The sequence below is a fragment of the Orcinus orca genome, chromosome 5 (assembly GCF_937001465.1).
Source record: "Orcinus orca chromosome 5, mOrcOrc1.1, whole genome shotgun sequence".
Taxonomy (NCBI): domain Eukaryota; kingdom Metazoa; phylum Chordata; class Mammalia; order Artiodactyla; family Delphinidae; genus Orcinus; species Orcinus orca.
In genome coordinates, this window is record NC_064563.1 from 120563283 (window position 1) to 120577328 (window position 14046).

The 14046-nt window shown below is 36.1% G+C and overlaps 1 protein-coding gene across 3 annotated transcripts in view; it reads right to left on the reverse strand.

Annotated features, from left to right (window-relative positions):
• The window catches only part of NRIP1 (nuclear receptor interacting protein 1), a 190436-nt gene that overhangs the window by 12118 nt on the left and 164272 nt on the right, over positions 1-14046 (reverse strand). The gene's annotated exons all lie outside the window — the stretch shown is intronic.

The window sequence follows — 14046 nt, forward strand, 5'->3', positions numbered from 1 at the left end:
CTTCTAAGAAGCTCCTCCTGTATACTTTCACACCCTGTATGAACTCCTCCCTTTGAGTGTGGGCTGGACCTAGTGACTTGCTTCTCATGAACAGAATATAGCAAAAGTGATGGGATGCCATCTAAGTGATTAGATTACAAAAGATTGACTTTCCTCTCACTTGCAGCTTCTCTCTCTGGCTGGCTTTGATGAAGCAAGCTCTCATGTTGAAGAGGCCCATTTGAGAAGCAACTGAGGCTGGCCTCTGGCCAAAAGTGTGGAAGCGAAGCCCTCTGTCTGACAGTCTGCAAGGGATTGAATTCTGCCAGCAACCATATGAATGAACTTGGAGGTTGATGCTCACTCAACTGCACCTCAAGATTAGACCACAGCCCCAGATGAAACCATGATGTATACATGATGTATACATGAGATATGCTGAGCAGAGGACCCAGTTAAGTTGCTCATAGATTTCTCACCCACAGAAACTATGAGATACTAAATGTCTGTTGTTTTAAGCCATTAAGTTTTGGATAATTTATTGTACAGTAGTAGATAACTAAACACTAGGTTTTAGTTTGTTTCATCTTTTTTATTGGAAGAACTAAATAATTTGTAACTAGGAAAAATGAAATGATTTCAATGATATTAATATGGTCTCTTCTGAATTTTGGTGACAGAAAAGCATAGTACATTAAACTTTTAGGCATATCTCTTCTTCCCCAAGAAGGGAAGTATTTTGTGGGAAGTATTATGTATTTTTCCTTTAAATCTTTTGAATGTTGTCACAGATATAAAAAATAACCTAAGCTCATAGAGAGGAAGACTAGAGAAATCAACTTATTTCAGAACATAAATATAGATTTATTATGGCCAACTAATGATACTATAATATTGACCAAAAAGTGCACACTCAATAAATTAATGAAAATCAAAATGAATTAATTCCAGTGCCATATGTTTGGAAAACGTGGTCCTTAAAAGCAAGTCAACATCAGAAGAAAGAAAAATTCATTTAAGGACTATTAATCATCTCCTACCTCCAAGACGAGAAAGAAAAAAATAATTGACATAATTAATAATCTACTAGATCAAGATTAAGAAAATAAGACACATGCTTAATAAAAGGAAATCATATTAAATATCAAACTATTAAAAGAGAATACCATTCTGAATATACACTTCTCAATCCAAATTCATTGCCATAGGAAAGGTGTAATTCAGTAAAGAACTCTATATTTTAGATCCAAAAGCTTGAGTTATAATTGAAAAGAACCCATATGATGTTACCCTTGTATATATTCCACAGTAACATTTCCTCCAGTTCCAAAGTTTAGGATTTTATTTCCAATAGTGTTTGAGAGGTCAAGAGTTAAAACAATGTGCCGTTGTTATACATGAAAGACAAGAATTTGAATTGCAACCTGAAATCAATTGGAAACTAGCCCAGTCTCTAGAGGACAGTTGTAATGTGCTTCACAGGGCTAACTCCTTAAGAATCTAATGCAACTACAGATTCAGCACACTAAATGAAGCTTTTCAATTGCACAAGAAAATGGATTTGCATGAATGACAATTTCTGCAATGTAATATATGCTTAGTCTTGACAAAAATCTTTAACCTTAAAGATAATATTAATCAAAACAATTCCAAGGAACATTGTTTATTGTGCTGTTATTTGGAATTATCTGGTAAGACTTTACCAGTTTGTCAATAATTCGGTGTTTAGGTTTTACATAAATGAGGACTAGAATGCTCAACTCTAAAATCTGGGGAGGTTAGTAGCTTCATAAAGTTGGAGAAAATGTAAATCCCCAGGCTCAGTTTTCTCACTTCTTTTTTTTTTGGAATTTCTTTTTTTTTTTTTTGAATTTCTTTTTTTTTTTTAACATCTTTATTGGAGTATAATTGCTTTACAATGGTGTGTTAGTTTCTGCTTTATAACAACGTAAATCAGTTATACATATACATATGTTCCCATATCTCTTCCCTCTTGCATCTCCCTCCCTCCCACCCTCCCTATCCCACCCCTCCAGGCGGTCACAAAGCACGGAGCTGATCTCCCAGTGCTATGCGGCTGCTTCCCACTAGCTATCTATGTTTGGTAGTGTATATATGTCCATGCCACTCTCTCACTTTGTCACAGCTTACCCTTCCCCCTCCCCATATCCTCAAGTCCATGCTCTAGTAGGTCTGTGTCTTTATTCCCGTCTTACCCCTAGGTACTTCATGACTTTTTTTTTTTTCTTAGATTCCATATATATGTGTTAGCATACGGTATTTGTTTTTCTCTTTCTGACTTACTTCACTCTGTATGACAGACTCTAGGTCCATCCACCTCACTACAAATAACTCAATTTCCTTTCTTTTCATGGCTAATATTCCATTGTATATATGTGCCACATCTTCTTTATCCATTCATCTGTCGATGGACACTTAGGTTGCTTCCATATCCTGGCTATTGTAAATAGAGCTCTATTGTAAATAGAGCTGCAGAGCTGCTGCAGAGCTGTGGTACATGACTGTTTTTGAATTATGGTTTTCTCAGGGTATATGCCCAGTAGTGGGATTGCTGGGTTGTATGGTAGTTCTATTTGTAGTTTTTTTAAGGAACCTCCATAGTGTTCTCCATAGTGGCTGTATCAATTTACATTCCCACCAACAGTGCAAGAGTGTATATAATCTGCTATTGCTGCCAAACAAACCATCCCAAACTTAGTGGCTGAAGACATCAGCCACTTATTCCTTTCTTTGAACCAGTGGGTTGGCTGATCTCAGTTAGGCTCACTCATACATCTGCTGTCAGATGACTGATCGGTTGTGATTAGCTTATCTTGATGGCATCACTGGGAAAACTCAGCTCTTCTTCATCGGTCCTTCATTGGCCTTCTCATGTGTCTCTCCTGCAGACTAGTCAGGGCATGTTCTCACAGCAGTGGCAGGAATCCACAAAGAGAAGCAGAAATGCAGAAGTGTTGTTTCAAGTTTCTACTTGCATCAAGTCAGTTATAAGCCCATTGGCCAAAGCAAGTCACAGAGCCAAGTTAGGACCAAGATGGGAGGTTCTACCAAAGGGCATGGAACAATTGTCCATGGAAAATTGGAGCCATTAATAGAATCAATGAATCATACTGTCTAAGGTTCTTTTTCAGCATAAAATTGATTGATTATAGGGTTGGGGGGTTTTGTGGTTTTTTAAGAGGTCTCCAGCACAAAATACTGGGAAATATACTGAGCGTGAAGAGGGAATATAGAAGAAAGAGAACAAAGTATCTCCTCTTTGACAATAAGACTCTGTGTAATTAGATATGAATAGCCTATACCTGAAAAAAGTTCGACATATTTTAATTAAAAGTTAGTGCCATACAACCGACTGATCTACCTTTTATTCATTTTCCTCTTAATATTTTTCTATCAAAGTTTTTCAAAACAATATAATAGCCAGGCAAGAAAAATTCAAAGGATAGCCAAGTTCAATGAATGAATGATTACATACATTAACTTTCACTTCTCATTCCCATTCACAGAAGAAAAAGAAATTTTAAAAAGGGGAAAGTGATAGAGTATTTTTTAAAAGAAAGAATATTAGGGGTTTTAGTTTTGCACATTTACTTTAACGCTCATCAGAGCCTCAAAATAAAAAGGTATCTTTTCCTTGGGATAGCAGTCCCGACAAATATTGAGGAGTGATTTGTACCAAGTAAGTGGCACTGCGATGTCATTCCTAGGAACTCTTTTATAAACTACAACTAGATAAAAGTAGTCTTCCCTTATTGACCTCTTCTTTTAGGACCAGAGAGGGAATCTATTAAATTTCAGGCTCAAATTATGACCATAGACAGTCTTAAAATCCAAGGTTATAAGTCATAATCTTGGTCACTGGTTAAATCATCCAGTAATAAAAATGCATTTCTTCCCTGTTTTGAAGAATAACCCTGAGAACTAAGGTATGGTAGAGGACAAAGCTATGCAAGCACATATAAATCACAGTTATGTTTTAGTCATAGTCGTGATATCTCTGCTTCCAACCCCTTTCCTTTTCCTCTCAGGTAGATCCCAAGACTCTCAACAAACACATTTATAGTGATGTTTATACTTTACCCATATAAATGATATAAGGCAATAGTCAACTCTATAATCCTAATTTTCTAAGAATTCCTTAATTGGGTTAAAAGCTGTGATCAATTTTACTGATGCATAAAGAGTTTACTGAATCAACCATTATGCCAAGATGAGAAATCTGATAGTTTGGCTTCCAGAGCATTTATCTTACTAGTATCCTGGTGTATGGGGTGGGGGGATTGGGGGGAGGGGAATGATCAATCTATAGTGGACATTTGCATGTTCACAATTTCTTAAAGGTTCAAATTTTATCTAGGCAAATCATTTGAATTTTATATTCTACTTTATAACATGGCACTATTGGGTTAGCATAAAGGTGTTTGAAATTTTTTTGACAGTTAAATTACTTCTTTTATTCCAAATCCCTGTGTAAATTGGCACAATAGAAAGTAGCTGTAGGCTCATCCTATGGTTTCAGTAACCCATGTCCCAGTTTGGGAAACAGGACACTAAGTCGGTCTGTTCTGTATTATCTGTATTTCCCTGACAATCAAAGTTTCATTTTCTAAAGTTAAAACAAAATCCTAACATAATTTTGTATATTGGATATTGAACCTGGAATTACTGACTTCAAAATCCTTATAGAGGTCTTGTTTGCCTCCTCTGTCAGGACCCAACTCTTACCTGAAAAACTATATAAGGTCAGTTTCTATTTATCTCGAGATTTCACTTGAATAACACAAAATGCCACAATTTTGCCTTCCGATTCCCTGTCTGGTGAATTGTTATATGCTGTCAGTAAAGTTCTTGAGCCTACGTCTATGAAATGGGCCCCCAAAAGAAGGTAAAGAACCAGGTAAAACTTTATGCAGATCAAACAGGACGGGAAGATGATTTGGAGTTATGTTCCAAGATCGGTCAGATTAGTTCTGGACGCCTTTCACACACTCTCAAATTCCTGCGAAAACATAACACTCTTTTAAAATGTCATATTACACGGCCATTCATTACCTTTTATACTACTATTCAAGCCCATCATTTCAGAAAGTCCTTCCCAAATGTTTCACGGTGAAACCAGGTTTCTCTAACTGCCATTTAAATCATCAAACCAGACTATACTTCTTTGCTCTTAATTTAATTTTAATTTACATCTGGTGGAAAGTCTGTCATCCAAATCTCCCTACCCTGCCAGGAAGTTTTCAAAAATAGAGTATTAATTTGGGATGGGGAAGCTGGTGCAGCGCCAGCAGTGGCCAACCCAGGCAGCAGGGATCACATTTTACAGGTCTTGAGAAAGAATAGTGGTGAGAAGGGGAGTAGAAAGGAGAATAAACGAGACAGAAGAAAAACATGTTCTGTTTAAACTTTATTCCTGATTTATGAAACTAAATACTAAAATGCATTTTCAGTTTAGCACTTAATTTAAAGGAGAAAGCTAAAAGAAGCCCCCTGCTGGCCACTCCAATTTCTACCCTATTGGCTCCAAATAAAAAGAGAAGGGAGAAAGAAAGACCTCTTTCTTTATCTATATTTAAGGCATAATTTAATCTACTATCATTATTTTTGTTGTATCATATCTCTCCTTAATTGAAATAAATACACTCATACCAACATAAATTCCTAACGGCAGTTTGGTAACTTGTCTTTCCTTGATCATAAAAAAAACAATTGGTCTTACATATTTTGTTTTAAAATTGCGTTTAAAACTATATCACTAGCAGATTTCTTTTTGTTCTTTATACTGCATCAGAGCATGAAAGTTTGTGTTAATTATCTCAAACTCATGGAGGTCTTTAAAATAAAATGATAATAAATCAGAGTTTTATTCAAAATTACTTATTATAACTGTCTTTTGTCTTGTTCTAGAAAATTAAGGTACTATGCATAGCAAAAGTCCCCAGCCTGTATTTGTTTCATGCTGTATCCTGAATCTATGATGGAGTCACCCTATAGACTTATTCTTTAGAAAACAGAACTCCTTAGGGCAGCATGACCCAAGTTGCACAGGAATGTAAATTAAAATGATTGAGCATTTCTCTCTTTCCATAAAACAAATATTTTAATACATTGCATACTATAATAACCTTTCTCACATCCAACAAAGAAATATTAACGTCTATCATATATAATTAAATACTCAAAGCCTATTTGTAAAGCAAAAGCAGCAGCAGAAATGACATTTAGTTACATTTTCAAAAGAAAAGCGTGATCAATGAAACAGAAGTATTCTCATAGAGAGCTTGTGCCCTATGACAGTGACAGTTATATCAGAACAAACGACATATAACATTTATCTTCATTTTGTTCCAGTATCGGCTGAGTGCATTGTTTGGGCATGTGTGAAAAGTGCAGAGAGATTGACAGCTTCTTTGGTACTGACTTGGCCTTTGTCTAGGCTTTCTCTGACTTGACTGACCCCTTCTTCATTTCTACTGTCATTGACTTTGAGGAAGTACATGGCTGGGCCATTTTACATCCTCTCTGTTAGACCAGGGATAAGTCAGCTACTCACAGCCCAGTTCATGAGTCAATTTTAAGAATCTTACTATTATACACAATACTCCTGACTTCTCAGAGTTGGTGGTGTGAGCATAAAGTTTGCCAGGACACAGTAAAGTTTTCCTGAGACAGAGGCCAGTAAACAACTTTATGACAGTGCTTCTAGACTGTTTTACCTAATACCTACAAGTTGGTCATGAGACCGTCAGGGGATTGGAAATGTATCGCTTGACTGGGTTTTCAGATTGATAACAAGAGGGTAAGCAACTGTGTCATCCAGAAGGTTCCAAAGTCCCGGGGTCATTCAGGGGCAAGTACAGCAGCTTCCCTTCCTAAGTCCAGGAGTTCTCCCACCAACCAAAGCCCAATAGGGGGCAGCTTCCCTAAGTTAAACCTAAAAGCCCATAGCCTGCTCAGCTAAAAGCCAAATGAAAAGGCAAAGTTGCCCAAGAGTCATGAGACAGTTGGAAAATCCCTGCGGCTGGCACACACTGTAACAGAATCTGCACATTAAATCAGGGAGGATTTGTTTGGACCTCCAGTTTAGATAGAGAATAATGATTTCTCTCTTACTTTTGTTGTTTTGTTAGTTTATGAAAATTGAAGTTCATTCTCTGGCCTGACTGCGTCCCTGCTCTTCTTTTTTTTTTTGTCTTAAAAATAAAACTCATTTTATTCTTAGTTTAAAGCAACCATTTCCTTTTTTAAGAGATTATAATATTAGCTAATATATCCTTTTTTAAAAATTTTTATTGGAGTATAGTTGATGTACAATGTTATGTTAGTTTCAGGTGTACAGCAAAGTGAATCAGTTATACATATACATAAATCCACTTTTTTTTAGATTCTTTTCCCATATAGGCCATTACAGAGTATTGAGTTGAGTTCCCTGTGCTATGCAGTAGGTCCTTATTAGTTATCTACTTTATATATAAAATAGATAACCCCTGTTCTTTAAACAGCTGGACAGTCATTGCAACTTTCCATTGCAGAGATGCTCCTGATGGGGGCAATATCGAACCTGGTCAGGGGATGGCTTTCCTCTCCCTGGCTGTGGCTTCCCTGTGCATGATGCCATAGCCTTCCCAGACAGGACTTCACTGTCCTTAAAAGGAAAAAGGCCAGCACACTTGAGAATTGGATTGAGCCAGTGAAGTAACCTCTGAGAATCACTAGGTACAACTTTAATGGTTCCTGTTTACTGTCCTGAGAAGAGATTATGAAAAGGAAATAAGATCACATTTTAAAGCATTTTCATAATGGAAATTATCACTGAAACCAAATACTCTTTTGAATCAAACAACCCTAAAGTGATGTACAATTCTAAGATCTGTTTAATTAATCAAAGTATTTCCTAATAAATAACAAAAATACATTCTATTTGTGTTTTAGAGGGTACATATAATGTATATTCTCATAAATATTTAAATATAGGCAGTCTGCTTGGCAGAGAAAATCTTAAACTTTTCAGAAGTCTTCATTACCCTGAAAAGTTTTGAAGGGAAATAGAATGTTAATAAAACAGCTTTTTACTTAATCATAGAAAATATCAAATGAAATGATTTTCTAAACTCTGAAGGAAAAATAGATATATTAGTTTATAGACTACAGACGCCTTTCTCATTTCAGACCTATGACAACATTGTCTGCCTTAGTAACTGTGGAGTATTAGGAATCTTGGGAAATAGTACAAAGCATGAGAAAATTTTTATATTTACATGTATTCAAACACATTTGTATGTATGTGAGACTATATAGAGAAAATCTAATAAGCCTATATCGGTATCAGTATTTTAATACTGATTGGAATAGCTTAGGAGCTTATATTAATAAAAAACACATCCTGATTTACTAAAACTTTAATAACTATATATATATACATATATACGTATACATAAATAGGGAGAATGCCATGTGACAATTGAATTATACAGCTGAAAGCCAAGGAACACCAAAGATTGCCAGCAAACCACCAGAGGCTAGGAAGAGGCAAGGAAGGTGCCCCTACAGTTTGCAGAGGGAGCATGGCCCTGCCAACACCTTGTGGTGTTATACATCTCTGTTTATTCATAGCTTCTTTTATGGTTGCTATGGTCTGAATGTCTCTATCCCCCAAAATTCATATGTTGAAATTCTTACCCCCAAAGCTGAGAGTATTAGTATTAGTAGGTGTGGCCTTTGGGGGTTACTTTTAGGTGAGAAGCACCTAACATTGCACAGATGTGCCGTCTCCTTAAAACATTTTATAGATTAAATACAACTCCAATAAACTTTCAGAAATTAATTTGACAAACTTTTTTTTTTAATTATACAGGTGAGAATTGCCAAAATAGGTTTGTGTAAGAAGAGTAATGGGGACAAGACATTTTTCATAGTAACAGATACATTGAAAAGATATAGTAATTAAAACAGTATGCTGGAATAGATAGATAATTTAGTGGGACAGAAAAAGAAACTCGGCAAAAGCCTCAAGTATTTATAACTTTGTAGTAAATGATAAAGTTGGAATTATAAATTATTGGGGAAATGTGTTGCTGTTCAATAAGTTGTGATAGGAAAAATGGTTCAATATCTTGGGATAAAGCATATAGTAAAATAAATTCCAGCCGAGCTAAATAGATGCAGAAAAATGGCAACATGAGAAAATAGGAGAAAATATAGATAGCTATTTATGTGATATTACCATGAGAATCCCTAAGTATTAATGCAAAGTAAGAAATTGTAAGGCAGTATTTCACAGTGTGGTTTATTAACTACTTCATTTAGAATCAGCTCAGTTACTGCTAAAGTTGCTAGGACCACACCAAAGAGTTATGGAATAATACCCCCTGATGGTGGAGCCCAGGAATCTGTGTTTTCATGAATACATTAAGAGATCTTGATGCGCATTAAATTTGAGAATCACTGCCTGGCAGGATAAAATTGATAGATTTACTACAGATGTGAACATTTCTATAAAATAAGTACCCTAAATCAAGAGTCAAAAGAAAACCTGTCAAAAATAAATTGCAATGTTATATGACAAAGAGTTGAACAATAATAAATCAACAAAAGAAAAAATTAGTAGGAAAACTTTGACTCCGTTAAAAGAAAAGCAGGGGGCTTCCCTGGTGGTGCAGTGGTTAAGAATGCACCTGCCAATGCACGGGACACAGGTTTGAGCCCTTGTCCAGGAAGATCCTAAAAGCTGCGGAGCAACTAAGCCCATGCACCACAACTACTGAGCCTGTGGCACTCTAGAGCCCACAAGCCACAACTACTGAAGCCTGCGTGCCACAACAACTACTGAGGCCTCAGAATGAAACCTACTTTGCCAGCACCTTGATCTTTTCCAGCTTCTGGATCTGTGAGAAATAAATTTCTGTTGTTTAAACCACCCAGTCTCTGATATTTTATTATGGCAGCATGAGCAGACTAATAGAGGTAGTTTTATCCCTACCTGGTTTTAAACAAGTTTGTTACTTGGTTTTAAACAAGTAACTTGGTTTTAAACCTACTTGGTTTTAAACAAGTTTGTTAGTTTGCAAGATTCAAATCTACTTACCAAGAAGCATGATAGCATGATATAGCACTTAGGTGGATAGTAATAGAAATATGCTTTTAAAAAAAAAAAAAACTTTTGTGAGAGAATCACCTTGCAAAGGGAGGGACTAATTAGAGGGAACACCATTCCTTTGGGTATGTTCTATTTACTTATTAAATAAACTTGTCACATTTCACGTGGGAGTGGATAGAAAGAGGATCAAAGTCATTGACTGTCAGTTTTTAAACTTTTCAATGACTTCACTGATTTATTGAATCTTTGAATATTGATTACTGGATTTAGAATTGATTACAAATAAATTTAACAATTCTATATTTATGTTTTAGCTTGCATTGGAGTAGGAAGAGGAACAAAGAAGATTTCAAACAGGTAAGTTTTAGATCTAAACTCACTAGTAAAATCACAATCACCGGAAAGAAACATCTTAGTGTTTAAAATTTCCATTTTTGATGTATGTCTTCATTTTATTTTACAAAAAAAAGGGAAAGATTCTGTTATTTCTGCTCTATTATATACTTCATATGAGAATAACTAAACTCATCAGGACTCAGTCTACTCCTTAGGAGAAACATGAAAGACATTTTTTTTTTTTTATGAAAGACATTTTAAAAGATAAATGCCTACACTTCCATCCTACCTTTCTAAACAATCACTTTTTTCTGAGTGATTTATTGAAAATGAAGACTAGATCCATGGATAAACATATGTGCTCAGAGCTACACATATACATGTTCTTTACATTTATTAACATAAATTCATATATATGTGTATATATAATATACTATACCTATATACAGGTATATAATTTTTATCTGCTTGGTTTAGGGACCAAGTATCTGTTCACTTTTCAGAAAACTTTAGGAAGTATTTATTTTTAGAAAGGCATGTAGAAGAGCACAGCTCAATTTGGACTAGCCACCATTTTCCAAGTGGCCAATTAGCCACATATGGATAGCAGATACCCTATTAGCACAGATTTACATGAAGGACATATGCATGTTTATCATATTGTACTTGCAATCTTCTGTAGGTTTTAAAATTTTCAAAATAAAAAGTTGGAGGGAAAAGACATGTAGAAATATTGATACTTCCAATCACGTTCATTTTGCTTCAAATAATTTTCTCTTTCTCATCCTGCGGGGACATGTTTAATATACGAGCATTTTTGCTTTTCGAGCAGTGGTATCCCCTCAGGACCATATTATGGTCTTTCTATTCTTTGCATAGTTTCATGGCCCTTAAAAAATGATATCACACATGGAAGCAACCTAGGTGTCCATCAACAGATGAATGCATAAAGAAGAGGTGGCACATATATACAATGGAATATTACTCAGCCATAAAAAGAAACGAAATTGAGTTATTTGTAGTGAGGTGGATGGAACTAGAGTCTGTCATACAGAGTGAAGTAAGTCAGAAGGAGAAAAACAAATACCATATGCTAACACATATATATGGAATCTAAAAAAAAACAAACAAAAAAGGGTTCTGAAGAACTTAGGGGCAAGAAAGAAATAAAGACACAGATGTAGAGAATGGACTTGAGGACACAGGGAGTGGGAAGCGTAAGCTGAGACTAAGTGAGAGAGTGGCATGGACATATATACACTACCAAATGTAAAATAGCTAGCTAGTGGGAAGCAGCCGCATAGCACAGGAGATCAGCTTGGTGCTTTGTGATCACCTAGAGGGGTGGGATAGGGAGGGTGGGAGGGAGACGCATGCAAGAGAGAGGGGAGATGGGGATATATGTATAGGTATAGCTGATTCACTTTGTCATACAGCAGCAATTAACACAACAATGTAAAGCAATTATACCTCAATAAAGATGTTTAAAAAAATGATAGGACACGTAATAAGCAAACTAACTACTAGTGACACTAAAATGGGAAAGGGGTCCTTGGCATGGCTCAAAAAGTCCTGTATATAATTTTTAAATCAGTGCTGCAATTTGTGGTCCAGCAAGCGAGATGGTGTCTTGCTTGATTGCTCTGCCAATAAGCACTCGTCATTCTTGTCATGAACCAGAATCACAGCTTCTGCACTTTGGTTCCGGGAGGCGGAGTTTTCTCTGACCTCGTCTGTCTCCTCTGACAAGGAAACAAATTTCAGCTCCTCCGGGAAAAGATAACCCCTGCTGCTCCTTGCTTGGGAGGGAAAACACATTCTCCTTCCTTGCAGAGGTTGAAAGAAGAGTTGAGTACAAAGCAGTATATAGAAAGTCTTCATTTTCAACTCATCTCCCTTTCATTTTTAGGCTGAGCGCAGCCTTGGCCTTGAGTGATGGTGACAACGGGCTGAATTTTCCTTTCTTGCTCAACTGATCACTTATGTTGACAATAGTATCTTTTCGGTAATAAGAAATCAATTCTAATTTCCCCCATTTACTTAACAAAAATATGGTCTGCTTGTTGATAGGACTGTCACATAGTTTTCTTTTTTTGTGATCCAGAATGCTGAAGTTTGGGAGATAGGGAGAAACACAGAGGAACAGCTTTTACTGGGGGAAAAATATATATATAGCAGTAATGCAGCTACCCTAATTTGAATGGAACAAAGCCATCTTGTACTTCTTGTTCTTTTCAAGTACCTTTCTGGCATACCTGAGCTCTCACAGTTCCGAAGAATCATTAGAGACGAGAAAACTTTGTGATTGTTTTAGAACTTCAAAACTCCTGCCAGGATTGACTCTAAATATCGGAGAGGTCCTTGTGGAAGAGGATGTGAGGATATCTTGCTAAGCCAGCTATCAGCTGCATAGCCAGACCTTTAAGGTAAAAGTTAAGAACAAAAACTTATTTTAGCTCCTCGAAGGAAGGAAGAAAAGCAATTTGTGCCTGATTCAGAAAAAGTTGTTTAAATGTAATGAAAACTTTAATTTGTGAGTGGATAAAAACATTCCATTATTAAGGCTTTATCATTGTATTAATATTCTCAATTACGAATATGTAAAATATATGTCTAAATATATGTGTATTTAGTTCCAAACTTGAAGTTTAAAGGCGATCTCTTCCCACTCTGTATTTGTATCTTTTAAAATCGAATATAATATTTATTCAGATTCTTTTCTTCTTATTCAATCTTCAGTGAAGAAAAATAAAATTTTCTTCGTAGGGAAGCAGAGATTTCACACTGGCTTTAATAAAATCAGTTTCACCACTAGATATAGACTATTTCCCTAAGGGTCACAAAAAGCTGAAGTTGATTTGTCTTCATCAAAGCAGACAAGTTATTAAAGGAAAGAACTGGTATGAGAATACTTCCCACTAACTGAGCCAAGAGAGAGGAATGAATGAGACAAACTTTACATGCAAACACACATATAGTCCTTTTCTCTTTATACGCCTCTTTCTCTGCTGTCTCCTTGGTACCGTCTGCACTAGCAGACATAAGGAAAAGTCACCTCAACTCCACTGAGTGATACTGAAACTTGAAGGGAAAGGAAACTTGAAATGTGCAAATATATTATTGTTCAACAACTTTGCAGATGATTTTATTACCTTAAGGCTTCATGGTTTCTGTCTCCTCTCTCTGTGTCATTTCTCTGCCACTATCTCTCTCTCATGCACACCCACCCAGAGGGACACACATATTGATACCTGGTGGGGATTTCTTACTTAAAGCTATTTCTTCTCCAGACTGAGAAAAATCAAAGACCTGGATCCTTTAAATGAATGATCATTTCTTGATATTTAAAGTAAACAATCTGGGAAACCAATTTAAATGAATAGGAGGATTCTACCCTTGAACAACACGGGTTTGAACTATGCAGGTCCACTTATACGTGGATTTTTTTTTTTAAAATAAATATGTACTACAGTGCTACACGATCCACCCTGGTTGACTCTGTGGATGCAGAGCCCTGGATATGGAGGGCCACCTGTGAAGTTATACTCAGATTTTAATGGAAGGGGTTCGGTCCCCCCAACTCCACATAGTTTAAGAGGACACATAAGAAGCTT